This window comes from Pleurodeles waltl, chromosome 11 (assembly GCF_031143425.1).
Source record: "Pleurodeles waltl isolate 20211129_DDA chromosome 11, aPleWal1.hap1.20221129, whole genome shotgun sequence".
NCBI classification, from domain to species: Eukaryota; Metazoa; Chordata; class Amphibia; order Caudata; family Salamandridae; genus Pleurodeles; species Pleurodeles waltl.
The window spans coordinates 214,686,119-214,701,646 of NC_090450.1; positions in this window are offsets into that span (position 1 = coordinate 214,686,119).

Below are 15,528 nucleotides of genomic sequence, written 5' to 3' on the forward strand. Positions count from 1 at the left end.
GTCCTTGCATTATTCTGCTGTGTATCGGGTGCAAATTGTTTTTCACATGCAGCTGGTTGTGTATATTGTGTGTGTGTGTTGGGTGTGTGTTGTGCGTGTGTGTCACTCACTGTGTCTCCAAAGGTGAGTCTTTTATCTTCAGTGATGTGTTTCTGCCAGGGTTTCGATGGAGTGGGTACCACTGCGGAAAAAGTGGCAGTTTGCAGTGTCTTAATATGGTGGGTGGTACTTTGTCTCCCGCCTGGCTGTTGGCGGCTACCGCCACGGTGAGTGTTGTTTCTGCCCTGGTGGTTGGTGTGGTACATTGGCTGTCTTTGCGGGTTATCACCACCATGGTCATGATTTGGCGGTAATTACCACCAGCCTGTTGGCGGTATTACCGCCACTTTATCACTCACCTCCAGGGTCGTAATGAGGGCCATAGTGATAGAATAACTTAGAGAGAAGAGTTAGAAGTTAGTAAACTATTTCACCTAACTTTTTCTGAAGAAAAGAAAAACTTTTCAGAACTTTGTAAAACTTTAAAAAAGCTTGGAAAAAGTATTTGGAAGTGAAAAAGTGACTGCTAGGTATAATTGTATATAATTCTAAGTACTGGAGTACACTTTTCTTGTGAAAAGCACCAGTAACAAAGTAGTAAAGCAACTGCAAGAATTTATCCCACCCCTGCGCCACCAATGTAGGATGCTGGCCTCGTTTGTAATGGGTACCTAAGGTACTTACACCTTATACCAGGTCCAGTTATCCCTTATTATTGAAATGTAGACAGTGTCTAGCAGCTAAGGCTGTCTAGGGGTAGCTGTGGCAGAGCAGCCAAGGCTGAACTAGGAGACATGCAAAGCTCTGGCAATACCACCATAGTCGCACACTACATATACACAATAAAAGACAATACTCAGTGTTACCAAAAGTAAAGGAATGTTATTTTAGTGACACAAAGCCAAAAATGTCTTAGAGGCAATACTCCTTCTGGAGGTAAGTATTACACAATATATACACAAGTAAATCAGGTAAGTACACAGTAAGAAAATAATGCAAATAGTGAAAAACACAATAGGTTGCAGTAGGCCTAGGGGCAACACAAACCTTATACTAAAATAGTGGAATGCGAATGACGAATTGCCCCCTAGGCAAGTGTAGTGCGTAGAGGGGCACTGGAAGTGTAATAAAACATCAAAGGTTCGTAAAATACCCCACCCCAGAGTCTTGTGTGAGAAAGTAGACTCTTTCTAGCATGGTTACCATCATTTTTGGCATGTTTGTGAGTGTGTGTCAGTGTGTTTTGCCTGTCTCATTGGGATCCTGCTAGCTAAGAACCCAGTGCTCATCGTTTGTGGCCTATTGTATGTGTTGTCAGTAAACTGTGTCACTGAGGAAGATTATGCCTGGAATATCCCAACGCCTCTTGTCCAACGTTGTAATGACTCCAAGAAAGGAGAATTAATCTTTGAAGCATTAATAGAAGGAGGAATCCGCACATTAAATGGGAGAACAAAGTCAGATAAAACCTTTAAATCTACCTTTCGAACTGGAAAAAGGCAAAGCATAATTGACTATATGGCAATAAACATCGAAGCCTGGCATTATGTCATCGATATGGAAATAAGGGACAGAATCGAGAGTGATCACGACCCACTGCTAATGGAGATAGTCCATCCGGACACGAGCCCAGGGAAGGCGGAGTCTCCATTCAACGGAAATAGCCTAACAATAACTATGAGACCAAACAGGAAAAACATATTAAGGTCAAATGAGGATGAACCTTATATGAGTGTACCCAGCCAAACCTGGTTGTCATCACTTAGCACGTTCTTAAATCCATCAGATAATGACGCTATACCCCTCCTGCATAACTTTAATAATTTGCTATTGCAAACAAAAAAGGAAAAGATCAAGCATCCTCAAATCAATCCTAAAATGATGGCGGGCTGGTTCGATGAAGAGTGTTTAAAGCTAAAAAAGACCTTATCACAAGCACTGAAGAACCGGCACTTGAATGATTCCAATGAGCAACATTTTCATGGATGTAGGCAACAGTACAAAAAATTGTTAAGATACAAAAGGAAGATATTTCCACATAAACTTTGGAAAACTTTACTGCAAGCAATAACGGCAGGGAACTCCAAAAAGTTTTGGGAGATAGTCAGGTGGGGATGCGAAGGTCCCCCGAAAAACCTAGAACTGAATATCAACCCTCAACTTTGGGTAAAGCATTTTACTGCCTTGTATCAGGAAGTGGCAAAGACAGCACCAGAGACGACCAATAACCCAAACATCCTCACTCAAGGGCTGGCAGGCAGAAATCAAAGATTAAGTAAAGCATTTCCTCTTCAAAAGACCCACGCAGTATCTTCAAATCGGCTTGTTAGATTGGTAAACGGAACCCAGAATGTACTAGTCTCCAACGAATTTTCCAGTACAAATTCCACGCAAGTAGCCCAAGTCATTCCATGTGCAATGAAGTTAATATCGGAATTCAGTGAAAAAGAGATTAAACAAGTTATCCTCCTCCAAAAGCCGCATAAGGCTGCAGGCCCAGACGGTATCCCTTCAGATGCTTACCGCAACCAGCTAACGTTATGGTTACCTGCTCTAGCCCGTCTATTCAACAGTGTTTGGCATTACGAGGTAATCCCTCCTTCTTGGAAGGAATCAATAATTGTTCCAATTCACAAAAAAGGGCCTCGGGACATGGTGAGCAATTATAGACCTATCTCACTGCTTGATAGTGTTGGAAAGATTTTTGCCAAATTGATTCAGTCGCATCTAGACCAATGGCTAGAGGACGGAGATTTAATATCAACACACCAAGCTGGTTTTAGGAGAGGCCAAAGTACAACAGATCAACTTTTTAAGCTAAACATGATCTGTGCTAAATACGCCACCCTTAAAAACTGTCCATTATACCTGGTCTTTGTGGATCTCCAAACAGCCTTCGACAGCGTAAATCGCCAAACATTATGGCAGTTATTGTCGGACATGGGCATACAGGGAAAAATCTTAAGGCTGCTAATTCTATTGCATACAGGAAACACTGCCAGGGTTAGATATACTACAAGAAATGATTATACGGCTGAAATTCCAATTGAGCGAGGTGTAAAACAAGGCTGCGTTTTGGCCCCAACCTTATTTAATTGTTATATAAATAAAGTAAGTCAAGTTTTGAAGGAATTAAATCTGGATGTGCCAAAACTAGCCAATGAAAGTATACCTATCTTGCTCTTTGCTGATGACGCCGTATTACTGGCAAGAACAGAGATAGCAATGCATGGACTACTTAGGGGCTTCGAATCTTTTTGTACCTCAAGGAGCATGGTAATCAATGAGGGGAAAACAAAGTTTATGATTCTTAACCAAAAACAGACGTTGCAATCGACTTTTAGGGCAAATAATAAGCCTTTGGCCCGAGTGGCCACCTATGATTACCTGGGCTGCAGATTAGATGAAAAACAGACATGGAAACCACAAATCTACAAAAGCAGAATTTCCTTGGCCCAACAAGCCGGAGCAGTACTCAGATTTGCAAAAGCCACAGGCAATCACTCCGTGAGCTCTGCACTGCTTGCATACAAAACAAAAGCAAGAGCCGCAGCTCTTTACAGCACAGAGATCTGGGGATTCAGAAAGATTCCATCAATACAAGTAACCGAGAACAAATTATTACGCCGATTACTTTGTCTAGGTAATGCTACACCAATGAATGCAATAAGAATTGATATACAGATGAGAAAGGTTGAGGACTACATTGCTCTGGCTCCAGTAAGATACTGGATCCGTATTTGGACAAAAGAGGCTCTCAAACCATTCAGAGACGTACTTAAGGACATCATGAAGTTGCAAAACCATCGGAAACTGCCCTGGTTCAAACATATCTCAACTATCCTGGCTGCTATCGGCCAGGATGACTTTTGGTTCCATCCAGAAAAAATCGGAAGGACTAGTCTAGCTGTTATAAAAAAGGCATATTGGGAGAGAAAGACTGAGATTATGTGCGAGTCATTTAGCCCTTTATTCAAGCGGTATATTTTGTTTAACCAAGAGCTTAAACCAGCAATATTCATAGACAGTATTTATCCGGAGGAAAAAAGGGCTCTCTACTTTAAATTCCGTATGGGGACACTACCAGTGACAGCGGTGGTCAACAGATGGCAATCCGCTCCTCCGGGTAGATTAGAATGCTGTCCATGCCTTCATGGTGGTCCGGAAACACTTTCCCACTTCCTTTTATTATGCCACTTTACGCTCAAACTCCGTAAACTGTACCTTCGTCCACTTTTCAGATCTTACGGAGTTAGGAAGTGCAAGGAGGCGGAAGCGCTATGTATGCGTTCAGATGAGAAATACATTGTGACAAAGGTCTCAACTTATATCTTGGAAGCATGGAAATTACGTCTATCAATGCACCCACAGTTGGCATAGGCACAATAGCCTATGTTATCCCGTAGCTATTTAGCTTGGGAAATCGGTGCAGGGTAGTGTAAAACTGGGTTAGGCCTCGGGCTTTTATTAAATGGTTGGAAGGCACTGCAAGGTCCCAAATGATTAGTTCCAGAATAAGACATTTTAAATATTAGATGTATAACGTTTTTCTAGAATAAGTTACGTTTTTATGTAAATTATGGTCAACTCAGGTTTTACGATATGTATGGTAAATTGGACACATTTTGGTACATGTTAAATCAAAAATTCAAGCATAGTTTTCTTTTTACTGAGATGTTTTATTCAATGTGATTTTTATTGAGTTTGATGGATTGATATCTATTGTGTGATTATTGTTAAGGCCGGATAGGCTAATAACAATTAAATAAATGGTAAAATGGTGTCACTGAGGCTCCTCTAACCAGAACCTCAGTGTTTATCCTTTCTCTGCTTTTCACTATAGCCTAGTGACTTCATTTATCAATTTCAATTGGCACACTGGACCCCCCCCCTTATAAATCCCTAGTATATGGTACCTAGGTACCCAGGGCATTGGGGTTCCAGGAGATCCTTATGGGCTGCAGAAGTTCTTTTGCCACCCATAAGGAGCTCAGACGAACCCTTCTATAGGCCTGCCATTCCAGCCTGCCTGAAATAGTGCACACACTATTTCACAACCATTTTCACCGCACTTAAGTAACTTATAAGTCACCTATATGTCTAACCTTCACTTGCTGAAGGTTAGGCGCAAAGTTACTTTTGCATTAGCAAAGGTGCCCCCACATAGTTCAGGGCCATTTCCCGGGACTTTGTGTGTGCGGGGATGCCATTACACGTGGGCACTACATATAGGTCAATACCTATATGTAACTTCATAATGGTAACTCCGAATATGGCCATGTAATGTGTCTAAGATCATGGAATTGTCCACCCATTCCAAATCTGGTATTGGGGAGCCAATTCCATGCACCCTGGGGGCTCCAACCTGGACCCCCAGTACTGCCAAACCAGCTCTCTGAGGCTTGCACTGCAGGTACAGCTGCTGCCACCTCACAGACAGGGTTCTGCCCTCCTGGAGTCTGAGCAGCTCAGTCCTAGGAAGGCAGGCAGAACAAAGCATTTCCTCGGAGAGCAGGGTGTTACACCCTCTCCCTTTGGAAATAGGTGTTACAGGCTGGGGAGGATAACCTGCCCACAACCGCTGGAAATGGTTCTAAGGGCACAGATGGTGCCCTCCTTGCATAAGCCAGTCTACACCGGTTCAGGGACCCCTTGTCCCTTGCTCTGGTGCAAAACTGGACAAAGGAAAGAGGAGTGACCATCCCCCATCCATCACCGCCCTAGGGGTAGTGCCCAGAGCTCCTCCAGTGTGTCCCAGACTTCAGCCATCTTGCTTTGCAAGGTGTGAGGGCACTCTGGGGGCCTCTGAGTGGCCACTGCCAGCAGGTGATGTCAGAGACCTCTCCTGATAGGTCCTTACCTGATAAGGTAGCCAATCCTTCTCTGAGGGATATTTAGGTTCTCTCCCGTGGGTTCTCTTCAGATTCTGCTTGCAAGTTTCCTCTAGGAATCCTCTGCAACTACTTCTTCATCCTCTAAACTTGAATCAACAACAGCCTGCTCCAGGAACCACTGTAACAACAAGAAAGTATCCAGAAGGGATACTTTTCCTCTGTAACTTCAGCTCCAGCCAGCAACTGCAACAGTTTCCATGGAGTGCATGCTCTGAGGACTGCCTGCCTTCATCCTGCACCAGAAGGACCAAAGAAATCTCCTGTGGGGTGACGGAGTCACTTCCCTGCTCCCACAGGCACCTCTCAAGACAACTACCAGTATCCTTGGACTCCTCTCACTGTGATGAGTGTGCTCCTAAGGACACAGAGGGTGGACTCCATCGACATAGACTGTCCTGAGGTCCTGCTGACGCAATTTGGAGGAGGTAAGACCTTGCCTTCCCTGAGAGTGATGGTACCACTGTGTGCTGTGTATTCTTCACCTCCTCAGGCTTCTGTGCACTAGTTGCAAAATCCCTTCATGCACATCCTGGCCCAGGTCCCCAGCACTCCATTCTGCGATGCTCAATTTGCTGAGTTGTTCTCTGGAGACGTGGAATCTTCCTTTGTTGTGCTGCACCAACCGCGTTTTGCACTTACTTTTTCCCTGTGTCCTGGGACTACCGTGGGTGCTGTCTGGTATCCTCAGGGCTCTCTACAGTGCTGCGAGCCCCCCTTTTCCTCCTCACATGGAGTGGAGGCCCCATGTCCCTCCTGGGTCCAGCCAGTGCCATTTTGATGTAAGACACACTTATGTCGTAACCACAGCTTATTGTGACTTCCAACACGAAATCTCATATGCATCCATCTTCACCTTGTGGGACATCCTCTGCATCATGCAGGAACCTACTGGCATCTTCCTAGGGTGCATTCCTGCAGTCCTCGTTCAACTGGGGACTCTTCTTTTGGCCCCTCTTCTGGACTGGCAGGGGCTCTTGCCCTTCCTGGAACTTCTGTCGACTTCTGGACTTGGTCCCATTCTTTAGCAGGTCTTAAGGTCCAGGAATCCAGCAGTTGTTGTTTGTAGACTTAGTTGGTTACTGCAAAATCCCAATCTCAAGGTGTAGTGTATCTAGGGCTGCTGATGCTGGCAGTGGTGGTGGCGGTAGTGCTGGTGGCGGCACTGGTGACGGTGCTGGTGGCGGTGCTGGCAGTAGTGGGGGGTGGTTCCAGCCCATCCCTGCAGCCTCGGACCGCTGCCCACTGGGGTTGCTGCTGCTGGTGGCGGAGCTGGCAGTGGCGGGGGGAGGCTCCAGCCCATCCCCTGCAGCCTTGGACATCTACCCACTTGAGTTGCTGATGCTGGCAGTGGTGCTGGTGGCAGTGCTGGTGGTGGTGCTGGTAGCGGTGCTGGCAGTAATGATGGGAGGCTCCATCCCCTGCAGCCTCAGAAGTCTGCCCACTGAGGCTGCTGATGCAGTCAGTGGTGCTGGCAGAGTTGCCGGTGTAGTTTCTGGTGGCGGTGCTGGTGGCAGTGCTGGCAGTGGTGGGGGGAGGCTCCAGCCCTTCCCCTGCAGCCTCGGATGGCTGAAACCCCATGGTTGGTGGTGAGGGCTCCGAATGAGTCCCAGCACCAGGCCTCCTGTCCTTCCTGCCTGCAGGTGCAGGCCCCTTGCCCTTCCTGTCAGCAGCCAGGGATTGCCCTTTGCCCTTCCCTGTAGCTGCTAGGGGTGCCTCCTCGCCCTACCTAGACGCAGCTGGAGGTAGTGACTGCCAGTGAGGGGTGTGTAGTGATTGGCGTGATGGTGGTAGTGGATGAGGATGTAGTGCATGCAGGTATGAGTGTAGACCCTACTGGGAGGGCGGTGGACGAGGAGGGGGACACAGTGCAGGCAGTGGATGTTGGTATGTCTGCATCTGGATGAAGTTTGTGTGAGTGCCTGTGGGATGATGTGTGGTGCTTGTGAACCACTACTGTGTGTTGTCTTGTGTTCATGCTGGCCTGCCTGTGTGCTTGGAATAGGTTGGGGTTGAGAGGAATGGGATTGGGTAGAGGAAGTTGGAGGGGGGAGGCTAGAAACAGGAACAATGGCTGCCATCAGAGAGGAGACCAGAACGTGGATTGATCTCTGTTTGGCTGCCATGCCAGAGTGAATGCCCTCCAGGAATGTATTTGTCTTTTGCAAATGGGCTGCCAGCTCGTGGATGGCATTCACAATGGTTGACTGCCCAACAGAGTTGGATCGAAGGAGGTCAATAGCCTCCTTACTCAGGGCAGCAGGGCTAACTGAGGCAGGGCCTGAGGTGCTTGGGGTGAAGGAGATGCCTACCCTCCTGGGAAACACACTGAGGGGCTGCTGGGAGGGCGGTGCTTGTACGGGGGTGGCAGCTCTACCTGTAGTTGGGGTGGGCACAGAGGTGTTCGCCACCACCAGGGAGCTTCCATCGGAGGCAGTATTACTGTCCGAACTGTCCCCTCCAGTCTCTGCTGTGGTGCTCCCCTCTCCCTCTGTCCCACTGGTGCCCTCACCGTCGGTGGATTCGGCCTCCTGGGCCCTGTGGGATACAGCTCCCTCTGTCGCCGGTGCCTCTGCTCCTCCGCCAGATGATGTTAATGCACATAAGGACAGGGTGACAAAACAGAGAAAGGATACACTTGGTCAATGGTGGCAACAACACCACTGGTCACAGCAGCACATGCAGTGTAGGTCCTCTACTGTTGAAGATCAGGTAGCAAGTAAGTGAACAGATAGGAAATGGTGGTCATGTCTGTGGCGGTGCATACTGTCACCATCGGCGTGCATCACCATTGGCCACTGTAACCCATAGGTCCCAATGTTAACCAATGAGGAGTTGCACGGCGGTTCTCGACCGCCTCCCGCCACGGCACACAATGTTAGCGGAATTACCTCATTTCGACATGTCCTACCTAACAGGACAGGTGGATGCCATTTAGGGAGGGGAGCAGGCCATGGCATCTAACTGCGTCACAGTACACATAAGCACCATTTGGGCCTATCCAACAATATACTGTTACAATTACAACATGCAATGAAGTGTAGTGTTTGGAAATATGCGATGCTGACCAGCTGCTCCCCATTTTGCCCCATAGATGGCAACCGCTGCAGATGAATAGTGGACTTGGCAACAATGGAGGACAGTTACATTATCCTCATCTATAGACTGGACAGGGCCACAATCACAGAGCTGAGTGCCCATTTGGAGCCTGATCTGATATCTGATATCCATCACCCCACCGGGATCCCCCCTCTTGTGCAAGTTGTATCTGTGCTCCATTTCCTGGCAACTGGTTCCTTCCAAGTGACAGTGGGCTTGGCAGCAGAAATGTCACAGCCAATGTTCTCAATAGACCAGAGTGTTGCCTGCCCTGATTCAAAACATGCGCAGTCTCATCGTTTTCCCCCAGGTGGAGGATTTGGCCACAGTAAAAGCTGATTTCTGTGCAATGGGACATATCCCAAACATTATTGGGTCTAATGATGGTACACATATTGCATTTGTGTCCCCCCCGGAGAAATGAACAGGTGTTCAGAAATCGAAAGAGCTTTCACTCAATGAATGTGCAGATAGTGTGCCTGGCGGACCGGTACATCTCCCATGTCAATGCAAAGTATCCTGGGTCTGTGCATAATGCCTTTATCCTGAGGAATAGCAGCATCCCATATGTGAAGGCTCAACTCCAGAGGCACCAGGTGTGGCTAATAGGTGATCCCTGGTTCCCACCCAGCGGATGTTGGTGTATGGGTATGGTGTGGGCCCTAAGGGTTAGTGTGTGTCTAACAGTTGTCTACTGATATTTACAGGCGACTCTGATTACCCCAATCTCTCATGGCTACTGACCCCTGTGAGGAATGCCAGGACAAGGGCAGTGGAACGTTACAATGAGGCACATGGGCAAACAATAAGGATTATAGAGAGGACCTTTGGCCTCCTGAAGGCCAGGTTTCGTTGCCTCCATCTGACAGGTGCTACTCACCCAAGAAGGTCTGCAAGATCATTGTGGCATGCTGTAAGTTGTACAACCTTGCCTTACGTCACCAGGTGCTTTTTCTGCAGGAGGATGAAGCTGGAGATGGCCGGTAGCAGCAGTGGACCCTGTGGACAGTGAAGATGAGGAGGCAGAGGATGAGGAAAACAGAAGTGCAATAATCTGTCAATACTTCCAATGACACACAGGTAAGACAGTGTTAATTCACATTTAATTGACTGTTTTGTGTTTGACATTGTCACTGGCAGGCTGATTTTCCCTCTCCTATGGCCACTTACTGTACCCTTTGGCATCTCTATTTGCAGATATTTGTGCCCCACTATCGCTCCTGGTATATTGGCTACAGCCAACTACAGTCATTCATATGTATACGTTACTGTACAGTTGTTTTGCAGTGTTTAAAGCTTGTTAAACAAATACATAGTCAATCTTTTGACAGACTCCATACTTGTATTTCTTCAAATGGTGTTTATTTAAGTGCTAATAAGTAGCGGGGGTGTGCAATGGGCTGGGATGATGGTGGAGGAAAGTCCAGAATAGAGTCCAGTCTATGTGGATTAAAGGTGCATTGTCCAAGGGGGCATAGGAAGGGGAGCAATGGCAGTTCAAGGTGGATAGGGTGACAGGGTGGGACACAAGGGTGACAATCAGGAGAGTCTTATTTCCTGGCAGGGGTCTTGGCAATAGTCTCTGGCTTCTGTCTGGATCACAGGGAACGTTTGCGGGTTGGTTCTCTTTCTGCAGGGAGAGGGGTGCTGGTGGCCTGTTGCTCCTGTGGCAGGGCCTCCTGTCCACTAGTGGCAGTGGAGGTGGAGGACTGTTCATCGGTTTGGCTAGTGGTAGGGGCCCAGTGGTGTGCCACTACCTCCCTCATAGTTTTGGCCATGTCTGCCAGCACCCCTGCAATGGTGACCTGGGTGGTGTTGATGTCCTTCAAGTCCTCCCTGATCCCCAGGTACTGTCCCTCCTGCACCCGCTGGTTCTTCTGCATCTTGTCCAGTATCTGGCCTATCATCTCCTGATAATGGTGGTATGCTCCTAAGATGTTGGTGAGTGGCTCCTGGAGTGTCGGTTCTCTGGGCCTGTCCTCCCCTTGTCACAAAGCAGTCCTCTCAGCTTCCCTGTTGTCCTGTGCCTCTGTCCCCTGACCCGTGTGCCCACTGCCACTGACCCAGGTCTCTGATCATCCTGTGTTTGTGTAGTGGCCCGGGGTCCCTGTAGTGGTGGACACACTGCTGATTGACGTGTCCTGGGGACAGAGGTATGGGCCCGTTGGGTGGGTACTGTGCTGGTGTTTCCTGAAGGGGGAACCTCTGTGGTGGTAAGGGACTGTGCCCGGGTAACCGACTGTTCGGAGATCCCTGATGGGCAGGTTGGTCATCCAGATCCAGGCGTCCAGAGCTGCTGTCATCACTGTGGGCCTCTTCTGGGGGGGGACTGGATGTTGCTGGCACCTCCTCTCTGGTGACGTTGGCTGGGGGATCTGTGGGGATGTAAACTCAGTGTTATTGTTTCTACGTGTGACATCTTGTACATGCGTATGTTGCCCTCTATGGTTGTTATTGCCCTGGCTGCTTTGCCTTGTGTTAGAAGTTATTTGGTGGGCTAGCTGTTTCCCTCTAGTGCATGCTTTAGTGAGAGGTGTCAATGCAGGTCTGTGATGGGTGTCCATGCATTGGTGTTACATGCAGGGCTTGGTATTGGGATGTGTGGGTTGTGAGGGTGGGGTGCGTGGGAGGTGTCAGAGTGATGAGAGCGAGGGTAAGGGTGGGGGTATGTGATGGCATGCAGGTGGGGGTGAAAGTAGTAAAGAGTTGACTTACCATAGTCCAGTCCTCCTCCTACTCCTGCCAGGCCCTCAGGATGCATGATTGCTAAGACTTGCTCCTCCCATGTTGTTAGTTGTCGGGGAGGAGGTGGGGGTCCACCCCCAGTCTTCTGTACAGCTATTTGGTGTCTTGCTGCCACGGACTGCACCTTCCCCTGTAGGTCGTTCCACCTCTTCCTGATGTCATCCCTTTTTCTTGGGTGCTGTCCCATGGCGTTGACCCTGACGATGATTCTCCGCCATAGCTCCATCTTCCTAGCAATGGATGTCTGCTGCACCTGTGATCAGAATAGCTGTGGCTCTACCCGGATGATTTCTTCCACCATGACCCTTAGCTCCTCCTCTGAGAACCTGAGGTGTCATTGTGGTGCCATGGGTGTAGTGTGAGTGGTGTGGGTGAGGGTATGTGGGGTGATGTGTTGGGGTGTGTGATGTAAGGTGCGTGGATGGTGTATAGGTGATGGTGGTGTGTGGCTGTGGTCTTGTCTGTGGTACTGCTATCTCTCTTGTGGCACTTGTTTGTAGTCATAAAGGGTTGTGAGTAATGTGAGTGTGTGTTTCATAGTGGTGTGGGTGTGTGGGTGTGTGGGTGTAGTGTGTGAATGTGTGTCGTTGTGTGTAGTTTGCATTCTCCAATGTAGTGTTGTTTTGTGTGTGTGTGTATTTTGAGCATGTATCCCCAATGTTTTTCCGCCATTGAATGCCCGCCGCGGTGATTCATAGGTCATAAAGTTGTGGGTTTAGTTCTTTTGGCGTAACAGTGTGGGTTTGGATACCGCCAGTTTATCACCAACCTTTGGGCTTGCGGACTTGCGTGTGCGGCTGTATAGTGACGGATTGCTATGTGTGTGTCATAATATGGGTAGCGGTAATCCGCTGCGGCGGCAGTGTGTTGGCAGCAGTCAGCATGGCGGTAAGTGGTACTTACCACCAATGTCATAATGAGGGCCTAAGTCTTTATTTTTCTTTTGTTTCTGAGGATATTCATTATTCTTTTATAGTCCTTCAATGTCTTTTCCTATACTTCGTATTCCAGATAGAGATGATCCTGGGTTCCCGAATGACGTCCAGATCAGAAGAGGGAGAGAGTAAAAAAATAAATGAGGCCTTTATTAGGTAGATATGTGAGTATTTCTATTTATTTTCTCTATTCTGGTCCTATCCCTTTAAGGAAGGCTTTCGCTTTCTTTCATCACTTCTTTTTCTTTCTTTCAAATGTGCATAGATTAGTTTCTCTCTTTCTTTCTTTTCTTTTTCCTAATGTTATGGTGCAGCGTGTCTTAAATCTGTCCTCTTTCTTTGACCATCTTTCCTTCACCCCGTGCTCTCATGCTTATGTTGGTGCTCCGTTCGTTTTGTCTTTTCTGGGAGTGATTTGTGCCCATTACATCTCCGCCCCTTCCCCTCCCAGGTCAGCTTCCCCGTCGATACCCAAAGCTCCTTCCCCTGTCCACCCCGTATCTGGTTGAGCAACGCTCATCCTGGAACGTGGCTGTCCTCCTCAGCTGTATCTCTCCCTCTTGGATTCCTCCTACTGACGGGTCCTCCATCTCCGGTTCCCTTTTGGTTGAATACGGCAGCTCCCCTCGAACGCGCGTTCTCCTCCTCGCTCTTCCCTTTACTTTTTTACTTCCTGCTTTCGGCATCTCTGTGACCAACACGTCACTCCTGTCATGCTGTGCGGGCCGGCTATATTAAAAGTGCCCCCGGGGTACTTCGCATTCAGACCCAGCTTTGGTGCTCTGTTACATCCGCTCCTCCTTGCAAGTGGCTGCTGATGCCAAAAATCAATAGGGTACCGGGATAAGTAATACGCATTGTAAAGCATGGATCCTAGGGAATGTTTCACCTGAAACATTAAAGGCTGCAATGATAAGAACCATCGTAGCACATGGGCCCCCTCCAGACTCAGTGGAGAAATGCATCCACTCACCCTATCCTTGGCAGGATGAAGCACCCTGGGCACAAGGCCCCTTCCAGAACCAGTGGAGAAATGCATCCACTTACCATATCCTTGGCAGGATGAAGCACACTGGGCACAAGGCGCCCTCCAGAACAAGTGGGCAAACCACCCACTGGAGAGACTGTGGCTTTGCACTCTCCAGGACCAAGCAGTGGGCAACCACCCACTTGAGAGTCTGTGGCTTTCCACTCCCTAGGACCATGCAGTGGGCAACCCACCCACTGGAGAGACTTGAGGGACTGTGGCTTTGCACTCCCCAGGACCAAGCAGTGGGCAACCCACCCACTGGAGAGACTTGAGAGACTGTGGCTTTGCACGCCCCAGGACCAAGCAGTGAGCAACCCACCCACTGGAGAGACTTGAGAGACTGTGGCTATGCACTTCCCAGGACCAAGCAGTGGGCAACCCACCCACTGGAGTGATTGAGAGACTGCGGCTTTGCACTCCCCAGGACCAAGCAGTGGGCAAACCACCTACTTAAGAGACTGTGGCTTTCAAATCCCCAGGAGATCGCTGTGGGCATGTTGCCCCTTCCAGGAGCAGTGGTGTAGAGCCATCTTCTGGCTGATGTGCCCGCCATTCCCCGCCCCCCCTGAGGTACCTGTGTGTATTCAACTTGATGCCCCTGCAGTGTTCTCTCCGTTTTGAGGCAGGAGTCAAGTGTGGGCTTCGTCCATGATTTTTTTGCCTACTAGGCCATAAACATTTGCAAAGGGCAGCGTACAGCCTTCTGTACAGATTGTAAATATTTGTATATACTGTTTTTTCCAAACGTTAACTTTATGTGCATATTTCTAATACATCACTGATTGAACTCAATTCCTTTTTTCCTTGCATTCTTTCAGGGGGTTACGGTGTGTAAATGTACTGTTGCTGCATGTGTTTGTGTGTATGGTGTTGTGAGTGAGGGTGGGGGTGGGGGTTGGAGGTGTTGGGTGTTGCGTGTGTGTGTCACTCTCTTTTCTCCCCCCTCCCCTGTGTGATAGGTGCAGTACTCACAGTGGTCTTCGTCGCCACCATCTTTGGTGTTCCTGGTGTATTAGCAGATACACCAGCAATGGCAGGACCTGCAGCTCAGTCTCCATGGCATCCTTGTTCTTCGTTGAGTGTCAAAAGGTGAGTGGTATCCCTTCAGAACACTGTTTTCGCTGTGCTTTTGATAGCGTTGGTACTGCCCCGGAAAAGCTGGCGGATTGGCGGGTTGTGAGAGGGTGGGCGGTACATTGTCTTCCGCCTGTCTGTTGGTGGTGACCGCCACAGTGCTAGTTGCTACCCGCCATGGCAGTCGGAGTGTTAAAGTGGCTGTCTATGATGGCGGTTTCCGATCCCATTTTTTTTACTGCCAGCTTATTGGCTGTATTACTGCCACTTTAACACCGACCACCAGGGTTGTAATGAGGGCCTATGTCATGAAATAGATATCCCAGACAATAAAGGGATGGGCTAGAGTTGACTTCACTACGGATACATTATCCTTTCTATTCATTGCCATGTGTTGATGAACTGTATTGTAACCTTTTGTCACCATACAGTTCAACTATTTTTAGTTTAGGGGATGTTTTATAATTTCTATTATTATTATTCGTAGCATTTTGGTTAAAACTTTAGTTTAGTATCAGGAGAATTCTAATGGTACAGCCTTTACTACCTCCTCATCGTGCTGTAATGGTATAGCCCCAGGTTTGGTGAAGCTTGGCTTTGAATGTTGGTGAGGGACTGCTGACAGGACGACGCGAAGGAGGAAGCGGCTAGTTGGGACCAAATAAGTAACACCCACTGAAAGAACACATCTTTGTGGTATCCTTACAACACTAAT